At 43.6% G+C, this 17,193-nt stretch overlaps 1 pseudogene; it reads right to left on the bottom strand.

The window, feature by feature from the left end:
* Window positions 1-55: 55 nt before the first annotated feature.
* On the bottom strand, window positions 56-647 carry LOC123632957 (annotated as a pseudogene).
* Between the last annotated feature and the right edge of the window lie 16,546 nt (window positions 648-17,193).

The following is a 17,193-nucleotide window of genomic DNA, read 5'->3' as shown; positions in this document are numbered from 1 at the left end:
TTTTTTTTTTTTTTTATTTTTACCATTTTATCTTTATGTACATATCTGCTTCAGATCAGTGAATTTCTAGGCCAGGTTCAGGTAATCGAAGGATCTTTAAAAGTGGTTTATATTGTCTAGATTCAAGGTATACTGCAAACCCAGTCTGGAGCAAAATGGGAAATAACACCTTTCTAAAGACAGGCTTAGAAATTCTAATCCAATAAGTTGTTTCTTTTCTCTTGTAGCAGAGTTGATTCATACCTGGCTGCGAGGCCACCATTCACAGGTATAGCCAAGAAAACAGGGCACAGACCACCCAAAACAAGACCCGCCAGCCCACCCCGTGTTACGGTACAGGTTTCACAATTCAGATCACCTGTATTCAAAGGTAAACTCACAAAACTTTTGTAAGCTACATGTGCTGTCAAAAATGGGGTCACTGCCACGGGTAAGCCAGCAGCAATAGGAGCCTGTGTCACACTGAAGATGCTTTGAAAAGGACTGTTTGCTAGTAGGCCACAGAGAGCAGCATTAAGTCCGATATATGTTGATCCATGTTCAAGTAAATTCCTTTCTGATTCTGGAAGCGGGTTCATTTTTCTGGCTATGATATTGCAAATGGTTGAGTTTTCCTTGGTAGTGTCATCTGGTTTATGATTTCCCATCTTGAGCCTCATGCTCTCCTTCTCCCAGGAGCCGCTGCCTCCCTCTGTCTTCCTCAGCCACGCCGGGGCTCTCTGCAACCTTGGCTCAACTCACCTGGGCACAGCCATCTTTTCAGGAACTATTTTCAAAACATAACCACAGATAAGTGGGAATCGCAACAAGCAGTAGGGAAGGCTTCTTTCTGCACACAAGTAAGCTTTCAGCTTCTCCTCCCCTCCAGTACTTCCATCCTTGGCAAGGAATGGAAGCTTGTCCCACCCGTGTTGTGACACGCCCTCTGCTTTTCTCACATGCTGCCATTTGGGGCTGTCAGCACCACAGCCGCAGGATCTCTTGGGTTTTCAGTCATTGATGCATTTCGCACAGAGCAGAGATGTGAACAGCCCGCCTCCCTAGGAGCTTACCTGTGCCTTCCTGAGAGCTGAGAAGGAACAGAGACAGAGGGTTGAAGAACGGCAGAGGTGTAGAAAGATGAAGATTCTACCACCAAAGTACTGAATCTTTTGTCTAGTCATGGGATTAGTTTACAAAATATGTGGGGTTTTTTTTGTTTTTGTGTTTTTGGCTTGGTTTGGCTTTTTGTTTTTTTGAGACAGGGATTCACACTGTCACCCAGGCTGGAGTGCAGAGGCATCATCATAGCTCACTGCAGCCTTCGACTTCTGAGTTCAAGACATACTCCTGCCTCAGCCTACCGAGGCACACGCCACCACACTCGGCTAATTTTTCTTATTTTTGGTAGAGACCAACGTCTCACTATGTTGCCTAGGCTGGTCTCAAACTGCTGGGCTCAAGCAGTCCCCCCAGATGAACCACCTCGCCCGGACAAAATAAGTTTCCTAGATGATTTCTAAGACTTGTCAAGACGAAGAACATGACCTGACCCTATCTCATAAAGACAAAGAACAGCAAAATTAAAAGACACAAAGAGAAATTCCAGTGACAGCAAATGGTCTCCTCATCTATCCTTTCCTTCTCCCTCCTCCTCACTGACATCCCCTTCCACAAGGACTTAGATTTTGTCCCTAACTCAGTTCTAGGTTCGTGATATATAGAAATGTCTTCTTAGAAAAATCTCTGTGCAATAAGCATGGCCATGGGTGGCCATAATTGAATGCCTGTTCCTCTTCTTTGCCAAAGTGCTTTACAATAACGGTGAGCCTAAAATAAAATCTGGAGAGAACCATGCAACAAACAAGTATTTTCTCTCTTTTTAAAATTTGAATAGTAACAAATGCACATGATGCAGAATTCAAAAGTGAAAAAGAGGTTCTGTTCCTAGTCTCCTTGCTGCAGCACTGACTAGTTTCTTGTGTATTCTTCCAGACATTCTCTGCATATATATTATTAAATTTAATATATATGAAATATGTTATATAAAATACATGCATACACACATATACTTTTTATATATACACACATAAGTGGTATACTACCAGATTGATTTCTTTTTATTTTTTATTTTTAGTAGAGATGGGGGTCTCGATGTTGCTCAGGCTGGTCTCAAACTCCTGAGCCCATGTGATCCTCCCACCTCGGCCTCCCAGAGCGCTAGGATTACAGGCGTGAGCCACTGTGCCTGGCCTCAGATTCATTTTTAACATGGTTTTTATCATTTTACTTTTATTTTTATTTTATTAATTTCAAAAATATCTTTGTCATTTTAGGGCAAAATTTGAATGTTAGGGCCTTATAAACATATAGGATCACAGCTGCCTCATTTTAAATGGTGCTTTATACATTACATGACTGTTACAGTTAAATAGTCCCCTACTGATAAACATTTAGGTTGGTTTGAATCTACTAAACTAGTTTGTCTGAGAGCATAAAATTTACATATTCAGTTTAGCAGAGTTATAAAGCAAAGGCTTGTATGTGCACCATCTGGGCTAAGAAATAGAACTTACTGGCACTGCAGAAGGCCCTGATCGTGGTTTCCAACCCTGCCCAGTCCTGATCACAAGCCGTTTTCTGTTACCTTTGTGTGTATTCCTAAACTATAGTTTGGTTTTGCCTTTTTGGGGGAACCTAGTGAATAGACTCATATGGTATCCTTGAAAGAAGTATAATGTACACACAGAAGAGTGCCCAAGTCATAGCAGGCAGCTCAATAAATTCTCAGAAAAACACACCAGTCTAGCCACTGCCTAGTTAGCGCACACTGTCTTATAATCTAGCCTTTTCTACTCAACACTGTGTCTGTAAGAAGCATCAGATGGTTGTGTGTAGCTGTAATTTGTTATTTTCACTGCTGCATTAAATTTCCTTATTCTCATCCAAAATGGACTGAAAGAGCTAAAGAAACAGCAACTGTCAGGAGGAAACTTTAGTTTCTATTGGTCTGAGGCTTTCCGGGTATTGCAAACATTTTACCTCCACTAGACTAGACTGTTATTCCAAAAATTTTCTTGCTTTTAAAAAAACTATAATCTTGTATTTATCAAAGCAAGAACATGTATGTAGCTTAAAGGTCAGGCTGAAGTGAGAGGATTGCTGGAGCCCAGGAGTTTGAAGCTGCAATGAGATGATTGCACCACTGCACTCCAGCCTGGGTGACAGAATGGGATCTCATCTTGATAAGTTGTTTTGTTTTTGTTTTGAGACAGGGTCTCTCTCAGTTGCCCTGCAGTGGCATCTTCATAGCTAACTGCAACCTCCAACTCTTGAACTCAAGCGATCCTCCTGCCTCAGCCTCCTGAGTAGCTGGGACTATAGGTGCACACAACTGCACCCAGCTAATTTTTGTAGAAACGAGGTCTCGCTATGTTGCTCAGGCTGGTCTCTAACTCCTGGCCTCAAGTGATCCTCCCGTCTCAGCCTCCCAAAGTGCTAGGATCACAAGTATGAGTCGCCGTGCTGGCCAAGTTTCCACCACCGTAGACATGGTCATTGTGTACAATGTATACAATGAAATCTCACCAAAATCAAGATATAGGCTGGGTATGGTAGCTCATGCCTGTAATCCTAGCACTTTAGAAGGCTAAGGCAGGAGGATAGCTGGAGGCTAAGAGTTTGAGACCAGCCTGGGCAACACAGTACCCTATCTCTAAAAAAAAATAAATAAAAATTAAAAAAAGACCCATATATAGAGAGACAGCACGATGGCTATTCCCCTGAAAAATTCTGCCATGCCCTTTGCAGTCAATCCTCTCCTGGAACTCCTAGAGCCTTTTATGTCTGCTTAAATGCGGGCAGGCTGCTCTCTAATCCTGCTGCTCCCCACCTTTGGACCTTCTTTCTTCTCCTCAGCTGGGGTCTGTGTCTTTCTCATTCTCGGTATATCCTGTTGTTTGATAGATCACTGACTCCACTAGTTACCTAAGAAAAGAGACATGGGACATACATTTTTGGAACCCTTGTGTTTCTGAAAACATCTTAGTGCTATACTTGTTTTTTACTTGGCTGAGAGTTTAGCTGAGACTAGAAGTCTAGGTTGAAAGTCATTTTCATTCAAAAATTTGAAGTTAGTGCTCTGTTGTCCTCTAGCCTCCAGGGTTGCTGTTGAGAAGCCTGGATGTCATTTTGGTTTCTAGTCCTTTGAACGTGCTTACTGTTTCTTTCTAGGAACTTCTAGATATGTTTATTACTTCTGGTTATCTGATATTTTATGATAATGAGTCTCAGCATGGGTCTTTTCATTGTTTATTCATTGCATAAGGCCTTTCTTGAGACTTTTAACATAATCACTCATGTATTTTAGCTCTGGGATATATTATGTTTTTAATAAGTAATTTCCTTTTTCTTTCTTTTTTGAGTTGTCTTTTTGGAACTTCTTTCAGTTGGGGGGTGTTTTCAATGAATTTTCGTTGAGCACCTGCTAATGCACTCACCCTGGGCTCTGTGCTCGTCCTGGGCTCTGCCAGGCAAACTGCAACTATGTTTACAGATATTGCCTGAGTGCAAGAACCACACTTTGGCCTAGAAAAAGTTACAAGACATAATATCTGATTGTAAGGATCCAAATCTATCAAGGTTAAGATAAACTACCCATAGAAAAATGTAAAAGGCAAATAAAATGGGAATATGGATGTTGCTCCTTACTACAGCACTAAAATTTATTGTATTTGATATTGTCATGATTCATATGTGTAATTGGTAAATATCTTGTTTAGCACCTGGCTCCATGCCAGGCTTCTAGAAATGCTCAGTATATATAACTGCCTTAGAGTGGCCAAAATGTAAAGAAATATTGAAGGCCAATCAATCAAGAACAACTATTGGGACTATTATTCTGACTTGAATAAAAATGTAATATGAAGCAACAACAAAAATAAATAAATGAGACCTGATCAAATTAAAAAGCTTCTGCACAGCCAAAGAAACTGTCATGAGAGCAAACAGACAACCTACAGAATGGGAGAAAATTTTCGCATGCTGCACATCCGATAAAGGGCTGATAACTAGAATCTATTTAGAACTCAGGAAAATCAGCAAGAAAAAATCAAAAAACTCTATCAAAAAGTGGGCAAAGGACAGGAACAGAAACTTTTCAAAATAAGACAGAACAATGGCCAAGAAACATGAAAAAAGGCTCAACATCTCTAATCATCAGGGCAATGCAGATCAAAGCCACAATGAGATATCACTTATCTCCAGTGAGAATGGCCTTTATCAAAAAGTCCCCAAACAATAAATGTTGATGTGGATGTGGAGAGATAGGAACACTCGTACACTGCTGGTGGGACTACAAACTAGTACAACCTCTGTGGAAAGTATTATGGAGATACCTCAAAGAGATACAAGTAGATCTACTATTTGATCCAGCAATCCCATTACTGGGCATCTACCCAAAAGAACAAAAGACATTCTATAAAAAAGACATCTGCACTCAAATGTTTATAGCAGCACAATTCACAATTGCAAAGATGTGGAAACAACCCAAGTGCCCATCAATACATGAGTGGATTAATAAAATGTGGTATATGTATACCATGGAGTACTACTCAGCTATAAGAAGCAATGGTGATATAGCACCTCTTATATTTTCCTGGATAGAGCTGGAACCCATTCTCTTAAGTGAAGTATCCCAAGAATGGAAAAATAAGCACCACATGTACTCACCATCAAATTGGTTTCACTGATCAACACCTAAGTGCACATATAGGAATAACACTAATTGGGTGTCGGGCAGATAGGGGGGAGGAGGGGATGGGTGTATACATACATAATGAGTGTGATGCGCACTGTCTGGGGGATGGACACGCTTGAAGCTCTGACTCGGGGTGGGGGGGCAAGGGCAATATATGTAACCTAAACATTTGTACCCCCATAATATGCTGAAATAAAAAAAATCCTGCTAGTAGAATAAAAAAATGTAGTATGAATATAATGTCCAAAGTAGGAACTAGTTCTACTGCCTGTTTTGCATGAAAAGTCATTTATTATTTAGTTTAAGGTAGTAGACCAAATGTATGCCTTTGCTATTCCTCCTCCTGGTGATCTTAAAAGTCAGCAATGAAGCATTAAAAAAAAGATGAACTCATGAGCCAAGAGAACATAAGGGAAATACTAAGGGCATCAGAAACAGCAACAAGGGACTGGGCGCGGTGGCTCATGCCTGTATTCCTAACACTCTGAGAGGCCAAGGCAGGAGGATCACTTGACCTCAGGAGTTCAAGACCAGGCTGAGCAAGAGCAAGATTCCATCTCTACTAAAAATAGAGAAATTAGCTGGTCGTGGTGGTGCACGGCTATAGTCCCAGCTACTCAGGAGGCTGAGGCAGGAGGATCACTTGAGCCCAGGAGTTTGAGGTTACTGTGATCTAGGCTGACACCACAGCACTCTAGCGCAGGCAACAGAGCAAGACTCTGTCTCAAAAAAAAGGTAACAAATTTCTGGGAGATGGGAAGTGGATGGAGTGTATGGTGATTTATACTGAGGGGGTGCAAAGAAGTGAAACGGGGGCAGATCCTGGACAGGCTGTGGGCCGATGCCACCTTGCCAAAGGGCGGGAGTGAGGAGGGATGGCGGTACATGAAGGTCCCTGAAGATCAGCTGCTATCAGTCAGGCCCTCATCCAAACACATATCCCAGGGAATACAGACATTCAAAATGATACTAAAAAGTAGGACTTGTCTCCAAAGAAGTTGTATTAACTATATTAGAAGAACTAAGGTTTCTACTAGGGTGCTTGTTCCCTAGAATAAAGCACTTTTTGTCCTTGCATTTTGGGGGCTAAAGTCTAAAGCCTCTTGTTTGACATTTGATCTTGATGCTGGACACTTTCGAGCCAGAGATAGGGAAAGGTGATCCCTGCCCACTATGTGGCTGTGCAGTGAGCTCTTCACACGGAAACAATAATTGAGTTCCAACTTGTAAAATCAACCAGACGCAATGCAGAAGGCCCCAGAAAGTTTGCAGCACAGAACATAACTGTGGTAAAGGTATAGATGACAGAGGTGAAAAAGAAAAAAGATATTAATAGAAGATGATTTGGGGAGGGTCAACACACCTTAGCGTGGGAGGGACTCAAGACATGCTAATGTGGATGGAGTGATAGGCAGAGGGTTAATATGTTATTTCAGGTTGCAAAGCTTGATGGAAGCGTGGAGCACACCCATGTAACAACACATAACTGCAAAAAATCAAGAAGAGGAAGGTGGAGGGGAGGGAAAAGGAGTGATGGTGAAAGCGGGCTAAAACCCCATTTTTCATTCCAGGCAATCAATAGAGATCTAAATTTGATTAATTAAGAAATAGAGGAATAAGGCCAGGTGCGATGGCTCACACCTGTAATCCTAGCACTCTGGGAGGCCGAGGTCGGAGGATCGCTCGAGATCAGGAGTTCAAGACCAGCCTGAGCAACAGTGAGACCCCGTCTCTACTAAAAATAGAAGTTATATGGACATCTAAAAATATATATAGAAAAAAATTAGCCGGGCATGGTGGCACATGCCTGTAGTCCCAGCTACTCGGGAGGCTGAGGCAGAAGGATTGCTTGAGCCCAGGAGTTTGAGGTTGCTGTGAGCTAGGCTGACGCCATGGCACTCTGGCCAGGGTGACAGAGCGAGACTCTGTCTCAAAAAAAAAGAAAGAAATAGAGGAATAAGTGTGTAATTTAGAATGATCAGGGTTAACTCGGGAAAACTGAAATCAGAAAAAATTTAAAACCACATGTACTGGGCCAGACATGGTGGCTCATGCCTGTAATCCTAGCACTCTGGGAGGCCGAGGCAGGAGGATCACTTGAGGGCAGGAGTTTGAGACCAACCTGAGCAAGAGTGAGACCCCGTCTCTACTAAAAAATAGAAAGAAATTATCTGGACAACTAAAAATATATAGAAAAAAATTACCCGGGCATGGTGGCACATGCCTGTAGTCCCAGCTACTCAGGAGGCTGAAGCAGAAGGATTACTTGAGCCCAGGAGTTTGAGGTTGCTGTGAGCTAGGCTGACACTACGGCACTCTAGCCAGGGCAAAACAGCGAGACTGTCTCAAAAAAAAAAAAGAAAAAAACCCCACATGTACTCACTATTAAAGTGGAGCTAAATGATTGACACTCATGTGCACATATGGTAGTAAAATTCAAGGAAATCAGGCAGGTGGTGGGGGTAGGGGGGAAGGAGGGGATGGGTAAATTCACACCTAAGGGTACAATGAACACTATCTGGGTGATGGACACACTTTTAACTTTGACTCAAGCTGTATAAAAGCAATTCATGTAACCAAAACATTTGTACCCCTGTAAATATTGTGAAATTATAAAAAAAATGTTTAAAGTGGCTGCCTCTTGGGGAACCTTAGGGGAGGGGCGATAAACCCTGTGCATGTACTATTGTGTTTTATCATATACAAATGTTTTTGATTGAAAAATTAAAAATAACAAAATTCCAATAAAAATCACTAAATGAAGTTCTCTTAATGTAAATTTGTCACACGTACTTTGTAATGGCCTCTTGTTAATCACATGATTAATAACATTTGTGTTTATGAATAGTAATAGCTATGCTTCTATGTTGTATTTTTCTACTTAGTATGACACGTTAGCTGATCCTGAGGGGTGCTACGCGGCCCTCCGGTTGGGGGAGTGCTTTCCCGTTCAGTCACAGGTGAGATTTGGTCAGGAAATGGGTAGATGGAGAGGACTGGGCTCAGAGAGGCAGGTGAGAGGATGCCCCTGGCTCGTCAGTGGAGCAGGATGGGGTTGAGGGCAGTGGCTGAGGTGTTGCCAGCCTGTAAGTGGCTTTGGCTCCAGATGGCACATGGACAGCCACGCTGCCCCTGCCATGGAATCTGCTAGGAGGCATCAAAGCTAAACCGGATGTCAGGGCTGGGCTGAAAGGTGGAGATGCTGCCTTGGTGACCAACCGGGTCCTTCCAAGCTCCCCAGATGAGTGAGAGAGGGGGACCATGTGGGGTGGGGAGGACGGGGGGACGTGGAGTGGGAGCTAAGCAATTGTATGTGGTGATGGAAAAAAGGAAGGGACAAATTTTAAAACCAGAACCAACTTCCAAACTTTCAATCTGGTGTTTAAAACAGAAACAATAATTCCAGATTTTGACTAGTCTCCCTCCCTCCAAACGACAGCATTGTCCTGTGAGAAGAAGAGAAGGTGTCTGGTCTTGGGTGATTTTAATGGTTTATTTGTTCATCCCACAAATATTTACACAGAAGCCACTTCCACAACAGTTTTTCCTTGACCAGGAGAGAGGACACACACCCCACAGGGTTCTTTTCCTAGTTATCTTTCGCCCTGCTAAGAAAAAATTAGGTTGGAAATCTAAGCATCTTTGGCTAAGCCTTAGGATTTTTGATCTGTCACAGAGAACTTACGTTTCTTTTGGTATAAAATATAATAATTGGACAGTACCCTGGATGCAGGGTTTTTTTCTGTTTTTGTTTGTCTTAGGCTAATGCAGGGTAAAACTTAAAGGCCTTGGGAATTCTTGTTCCTTTACATTCCTTTTGTAGGACTTCCTGCCAGCAGTTTTCTTCTTGTGAGTACAACAGGAACAGAATTGCTGTCCTCTTTTCTCTGTGCAGAGTAAATAGCTCGCATCTAGTTCCTGTCAGTTGGGGCTTTTCATATGCCCTTGATAAGCTTTCCAAAGACTGTACTTTTCCTGGCTCTGTGGACACATTTGTGTCTGCACAGGTCATAGGAAGCTGGAGAACATCCCCTTGGGGAGCTGAAGTCCATGAGCTGTTGAAACTCCATCCCAAGAGGCTGAAAGTTTTCTACAAAAGTCAGAAAAGGAGGTTAAATATTGACAGTTTTTATTGAGAGAGTAGAGTGTGCCAGACATTGTGCCAAATGCTGTATACAATTTATTCAATCCTCAAAATGATGATGTAGAAAGTGTTGTTTTCCTCATTTCACAAAAAAGGAAACTGAGCTCTGAGATGTTAAGTAATTTAAAAGGATACATAAGAGACAGTATAGAGTAATGATTAGTTAAGAGTATGAGCCTTCAAACCAGGCTTTGAACCACCAAACCATTACTCAGTACTGCTGTGTGTGTGTGTGTGTGTGTGTTTGGGTGGGGTTCCCAATTGTCTTCCTTTTCAATTTTTCAAGGCAGTCTTGGCTTGAAGGGGAAACTGCAGGGGTGTTGCTGCTGCAAGTAATGGTGTTCAAGGCCAGCCTGGAATAGGTAATCACAAGGTTATCTGTGATTGCTTCCATATCCTCTATCAGATCCCTTTCAAAATCTTTTCAGGATATTTAACGTTATATATAATCACAGAAATGCAAGATAAAATTATTATTGTTATTATTATTTTTTGAGACAGAATCTTACTCTGTTGTCCTGAGTAGAATGCCATGGCATCAGCCTACTTCACAGCAACCTCAAACTCCTGGGATTAAGCAATCCTTCTGCCTCAGCCTCCTGAGTAGCTGGGACTATAGGTGCACACCATGACTCTCCACTAATTTTTCTATTTTTGGTAGAGATGGGGGTCTCGCTGTTGCTCAGGCTGGTCTTGAACTCCTGAGCTCAAGCAATCCTCCTGCCTCGGGCTACCAGAGGGCTAGGATTACAGGCGTGAGCCACCGCGCCCGGCCAAAATGCAAGGTAAAATTACACCAAGATTTCTTTTTCACCTACCAGATTAGCAACAATCCAAAACTTTGACCATATACCCTGGCGGCCGGGTACTCTGCCACATATTGATGGTGGGAGTATTAATTGGTATAATGACAGGGAAATTTGGTAATATCTGTCAAAATTACAAATGGATTTGCCCTTTGCTCTAAAACTTCCACTTTTGAGATTTGTTCTATAGATATGCCAGCATATGTGTGAAATGCTGAGTATACAAGTTTATCCACTGCAGCACTCTTTTGAGTAGCACAAGATTAAAAACAAACCAAATATCCATCAACAGGCATCAGCTAAGTAAATTGTGATATGACAATGCAGTGCAATGGTATGCACCTATGGAAAAAGAATGAGCAATTTCTTCTCTTGCCCTTTTAGAAAGAACTTCAAAACATATTGTTGAGAAGAAAAAAAAGATGAAAAAATGGTGTATGTTATATGCTAGCTACATTGTGTATTTAAAAAAAGAGTCTACATTACACTCTTATTTGTTACGTTCCCGTTTGCTTGAGTACCTAAAGAAACTGGAAGGATATATAAGAAACCTGGAAACTTGGTAGTATCTTTGTGTGTGTAAGAGAGAGGGAGGGAGAGAAAATGTGTCTTGGGGAGAATTGCACATCTTTCACCCTCTGGTTTGTTGAACCACGTGAATGCATCTCCTTTCAAATTTCTTTCCAAAGTCCCTTTTCCACAAGCACAAACCCTCATTCTCTGCTCCCTGGGATCCAGTCTGGGTGTGTCTTCTCTCTGGGTCTCAGGACCCTTCCCACCAGGCTCCACTTCTGTGAAAGCTGCCCTTTCTGTCCAGTCTTCCACTAAAGGGTCAGAATAAATGTCCGTCGCTCAGTGTAATGACTGTATTCTAGCAGGGGCCTTTATGAGACAACAACGTGGGCCCAGAGGGACTAGATTGGAAAATCTACTTTGGCAGGAGGAAGGGGAAATCTGCTAGGGCTGGCGTGTGCTCTCTGGGTGCTCCTATATTCCAGCAGGCTGGCCCTGCTTGCTTTCTGCTGGTTGTTCACTTTTGTGGGCCAGGTTCTGTTTTAAGGGCTGTACATTCATTGACCCATTTATGATTCGCACCAACACTATGAGGTGAGTGCTATTATCATCACTCCTGTTTTACAAGTGATAAAACTGTGGCTTTAGAGAGAGCTCATTTTCCCAGGGGCATTTAGTTTATTACTTGGCAGAGCTAGAATTTGAACCCGGGTAGTTGTGCTCAAAGTGGGTGGTCTCTCAAAGCTCAATGGTACCCAAAACCTTCAGAAGGAGGAAGAATTGCCCACGAGTAAAGAAGAGGTGTCCATCTCCAATGATGGCCACTAAGAAGAGGGCTTGGAGCAGAAGGTTCAAGAAGAACAAAAATGTACTCCCAGGCTGGGCACAGTGGCTCACGCCTGTAATCCTAGCACTCTGGGTGGCCAAGGCAGGAGGATCACTTGAGGTCAGGAGTTCGAGGTAAGCCTGAGCAAGAGTGAGATCCCATCTCTACAAAAAATAGAAAAATTAACCAGGCGTGATGGCTCATGCCTGCAGTCCTAGCTACTCAGGAGGCTGAGGCAGGAGGACTGCTTAAGCACAGGAGTTTGAGGTTACAGTGAGCTCTGATGATGCCACTGTGCTCTAGCCCAGGTGACAGAGCTAGATGCTGTCTCAAAAAAAATTAAATTCTGAAAAGAATAGTCCACATGATTCCTTTAAGTAACAAGCTAGAATTCACTATAATAAATACAACTTAAATGCAGGTTTCTCTTAAAAAGAGAGGCCCTTGGTAATATTCCTATTGATTCCTAATATTCCTGATTTGGGGAAGTTCAGGCTCAGAGAACCAAGGGGGCTTGTGATGGTCCCCACATGAGTCAATCGCATAGCTCAGAACAAAACAAGGCCTTCCCAAATTGTAACCACTGTTCTTAAACAGGTATGGCAGTGTTCCAGTCCACCTGTCACCCCCACGTAACCTAACAACATGCATGTCAACATATTTGCCACGTTGACATGAGAGTCATCTCAATTCTATGACAAAGTTCATTTTTTACTATGTTCTAATACCACTGAAATAGGGAGGTGCATCTCTCTACTTATGTATATATGGTGGTAGTGCTCTTTTCTTTTTTAAAATCCCCCTAAAAACTGTAATTAAATCGAAGGCTCATTTTACAATAACTAGCACCTAAGAACTAAGAAATCTGGACCATCTCAATTCTAAGTGCTCTCAGCCCACAGGGGTTCCCACCAAGGTCCAATCCTGAGTGCCAGTCCTCTCCCGGGTATCTCCTGGAGTCCTAAGCACCATGTGACAGGGAGAAGCCAGGTCTGTCGTAGGCTCACCTACTTGGGTATCAGGTATGGCCGGTCACTTTGGCAGTTTGTCGGGGAGTTTACCTTCCTGCTATGTGGTGGTCCAACTTCCTTCTGCTCCTTGAACCAGGAGCCCTGAGGCAGGTGGGAAGGGGGTTGGTCACGGACCGTCAGAGCTGGCAGCTCCTGGGGCTGCCGGGGCTGACCTGCTCCGTGTCCTCTCTGCCCACCCACCCCGATGCCGCCTCTGGCAGTCTGCTCTGGTGCCACCAGAGCCCCCTCCACACCTCTGCCCATTCTTTACCAGCCTGGGAGTCCCCACCGGCAGCACAGGGATGCTAACCCACACCGACCTCTGACACCATGAAGGTGGAGAGCATTGGTCGGTACCTGGCTATCCTCACCTCCTGCTCCTGGTCACCAGTTGGTGCTCAATGGTGGCTCCTAGAATAGGGGCAGCCCTCCTCCTCCTCACACATGGCTTTCCTCAGGGGAGTCCCCGTGCAGAGATGCTTGGGCACCGGTGATATCAGCTCTGGGCTGGAAGGCTGGGTCAGTGGTAGGCGTGGCGGGTGGGGTGTGCTGCCCTGAGAGTCTCTTCGAGAACCTGGGTCTTGGTGCTGAGTCCACACTCATTAGCAGTCATGGAGACTCGTCCCCTAGGATCCCTCCTGGAGCCTCTCAGTCATACCTGCACACACCTGTGTCCCAGCCATTAGAGGGTTAAAGTCTACTTTCCTAGAGCTCCTGACCACCTTAAGGGCTCCCTGGCTCGAGAAGCAGAAGGAAGATGGACTGCCACATAGCAGGAGGAGGAGACTTCAGGACAAACTGCTGGGTGGCCGATCACACCTGACATCCAAGCAGGTGAGCGTAAGGCAGACCTGGGTTACACCTGTCACATCGTGCTTGCAGACTCCAGGGCTGTGGCTGGGCATTCACAGCATCCAGTGACATTTATTGAGACTCCATCATTAGGGTTCAGCAAAGCCTTTTCTGCAGTACTTGGAAATAGGAATTTTAACAAGTACATACTTTTGCATATCAGTTGTCTTTCTGTTTCCACCAGCCTGTTTAATTATAGTAGTTTTGGCTCTCCTGCTTTTTGTTTTGTTTTGTTTTGGTTCTATGGGAGCAAAAGGCACCAGGGCTTAGGATAAAGACAAGGTACTCTGGGTTGAGGTTAAGAATTCTGGGCCAGGGCTCAGGCCTGTTATACTAGCACTCTGGGAGGCTGAGGCGGGAGGAATGCTCGAGGTCAGGAGTTCGAGACCAGCCTGAGCAAGAGCAAGACACCCGTCTCTACTAAAAAATAGAAAGAAATTATCTGCACAACTAAAAATGTATAGGAAAAATTAGCCAGGCATGGTGGTGCATGCCTGTAGTCCCAGCTACTAGGGAGGCTGAGGCAGTAGGATCGCTTAAGCCCAGGAGTTTGAGGTTGCTGTGAGCTAGGCTGACACCACGGCACTCTAGCCCGGGCAACAGAGTGAGACTCTGTCTCAAAAAAAAAAAAAAGAATTCTGGTCCTGGCTGTGGAAACATGCTTTGGACAGCAGAGGTCAAAAGGCTGACTTTAAATGATAGCTTCCTTGCAAATGCTTGGCATTGCTGAGAAACCATCAAAGCCTGGCATTGTTTGTGTCACTAGGTAACTGCAATGTAAGCAAAAGCTCTTTGAACCTCCTGGCTGCTGGTGTCCTCTGGCCGAGCCACATTGTCACAATGCTGATGAGATAAGGGCCCCGGCAGCTTGCTTCGGGCTATTTACCCTGAAGATGTTGCCAAGAAACCTGCCAAATGCTGGCCCTGAGGATCGAGATCTCTAGCCTCCCCTCACAAAATAATGCTTAGGGAAGCAGCCAGGTGGTAACAAGGTCAGGTTTGGGTAAAAAGCCTGTAGGAGGATTGAGGATTGAGCAAGCCACCTGGGAAATGTTATTCGCTGCTGATTTGAGATTGTTGTATCCACATTACTGAGAAGCAGAAAGCACATGGGACTAAGGACCGGCAGATTTTGTGTGGGAGAGAAAAAAATTTTCTCTCTATCCTCTTAAATTCTGCAGGGGGGACAGGGAGGGTTGGAAATCAAACTGACAATAGAAAGATTAACAAGAGGAAAAGGTTTATTTTATATGCACATGCAGGACCTCCTAGAAATGAAATGAAAACCCCAAAAAAGTGGTCAGACCTGGCAGCTTATATAGCATTTTAACAAAGGGCAAGAATTTTGTGGAGAAGTGACAAGATAAAGGAAAAATGTTTTGAACTTCTAGGGACAGTGAATTGTAGAAAGGTAAATATACGGGGAAGCTAATGGACTATGATGGTTATTTTTGTAAGGTTTGTTGTGTAGACTCCTCTTGGTGCCATCTCTGGGCTGAAAAGAACTGAGTCATCTACAGGGACTAAGAGCCATTCTGTTCTTCCTGGTACAAGGGAGGGAAAGGGGACACCTTCACAAAGAAAAATCTAAGCCCTGCTTTCAAGCCAATAGAAAGTAGGAGCTTTTTTGCAGTCTACTCTTTCTCAATTGCCTTTAGCTCAAAACACTCCTTATGCCAAAGTGGCATATTCTGATTCCTTTCAGTTTCATGTAAATATTCAACAATCTCTTTCCTGCTAGACTGGAAGCAATTTGAGGGCAGGGACTGTGTCTATCTTGTTCACCATTGTATCTCCAGAATTTACCACAGTGTCTGGCCCATTTTTTGACTGCAAATTAATGAATGAATGATTTTGAGCTGCTTGGAGCCTCAGTTTCTTTATCTGTAAAATGAAAATAATGATGTTGTCTTAGCACCTCAATAGATCCCTTCCTACATCAACTTACTCTTTAGTAGAGAGAGGTTCCTATGGTGGTGGTGGGCATGAGAACAAAACAGGATAAGCTCTTCTTATTTATTTATTTATTTTTTTTGGAGACAGAGTCTCACTCTTTTGCCCCAGCTAGAGTGCACTGGCATCATCATAGCTCACTGCAACCTCAAACTCCTGGGCTCAAGCGATCCTCCTGCCTCAGCCTCCTGAGTAGCTGGGACTACAGGTGCCCACCAGCATGCCTGGCTGATTTTTTTCTATTTATTAGAGATGGGATCTCGCTCTTGCTCAGGCTGTTCTCAAACGCCTGAGCTCAAGCGATCCTCCTGCCTGGGCCTCCCAGAGTGCTAGGATTACCGGCGAGGCATTGCGTGGCTGATCTCAGGATAAGATCTTGTTTTGAAAAAATAGTATAAGCACAAAATGTCTTGTCTTGACTTAAACGGCAGCTCTTCCTCATCTGAATGTTCCTAGGGAATATGGCAAGTGTGGGAAACCAGCCTATGCCTCCTGGAAATGTGAAGGATTGTTGAGCTGAAGACGTGCCTCCCCTCTCTTTGCCTAAAAGCAGGACAGAGACTTAGAAAGAAAAAAGGTCTTGGGCCCCAGTGACATCCAGCCTGAAGACAGTATGTAAATTCTTCTTTACTGGAGGCAACTTTTTATCAGCCCAGAGTTGGTGCCAGAGGCATCTGTGAGCAGACTTTATTAGTGTCTTCCCAGATATTTGCCTAACCACAGCTTCCCACCTTTGGGGACCTGGAACTACTTCCTTTGTCTTGTCACTCCTCTAAAATTTATTGTCCTTTGTTAGGTATACTATATAAGCCAGACTCCTAAACTGCTGTCTTGAGTTACTTTTCACTGAAGTTTCTCCCAGGTGATGAGTGCCGCATGCACTAATAAACTTGCTTGTTTTTCTCTTGTTAATCTGTCTTTTGTTACCGAAGTCCATCCCAGCTACGAACTTATGAGGGTGGAGGAAAATTACTTTTTCTCCCCTTCAAAAGCTTTGACAGAAAACAGATCAAGACACATTGCAGCAAAGTACTGGTAAGCATTTTTTCATTCTGTCCACACCTGTGACAAATGTCTTCCTAGGAGTTTGCAAGGTGTGGATGTGAGCACACACACACTATCCATCTTCCTTCTGCTGAGGAAATTGCACCAAGGTGGGGACGGGCTGGAGCAGCAAATGTCAAACTCCAAATGCTACATTCACAGAGGCAGGAAGGACAAGACAAATCAGAAGCCCATTTCTGCCCTGCTGCCAATTTGAGTTTTTGAAAAATGTGGCCATGAGATATCTCACTGTGCTTTTGTAAGAACATTTCAAATGACGGTGGCAAATCTATGGCTTAATGGAAAAA

This window comes from Lemur catta, chromosome 2 (assembly GCF_020740605.2).
Source record: "Lemur catta isolate mLemCat1 chromosome 2, mLemCat1.pri, whole genome shotgun sequence".
NCBI classification, from domain to species: domain Eukaryota; kingdom Metazoa; phylum Chordata; class Mammalia; order Primates; family Lemuridae; genus Lemur; species Lemur catta.
The sequence above is the reverse complement of the archived record's forward strand: the minus strand, read 5'-3'. Positions and strand labels throughout refer to the sequence as shown.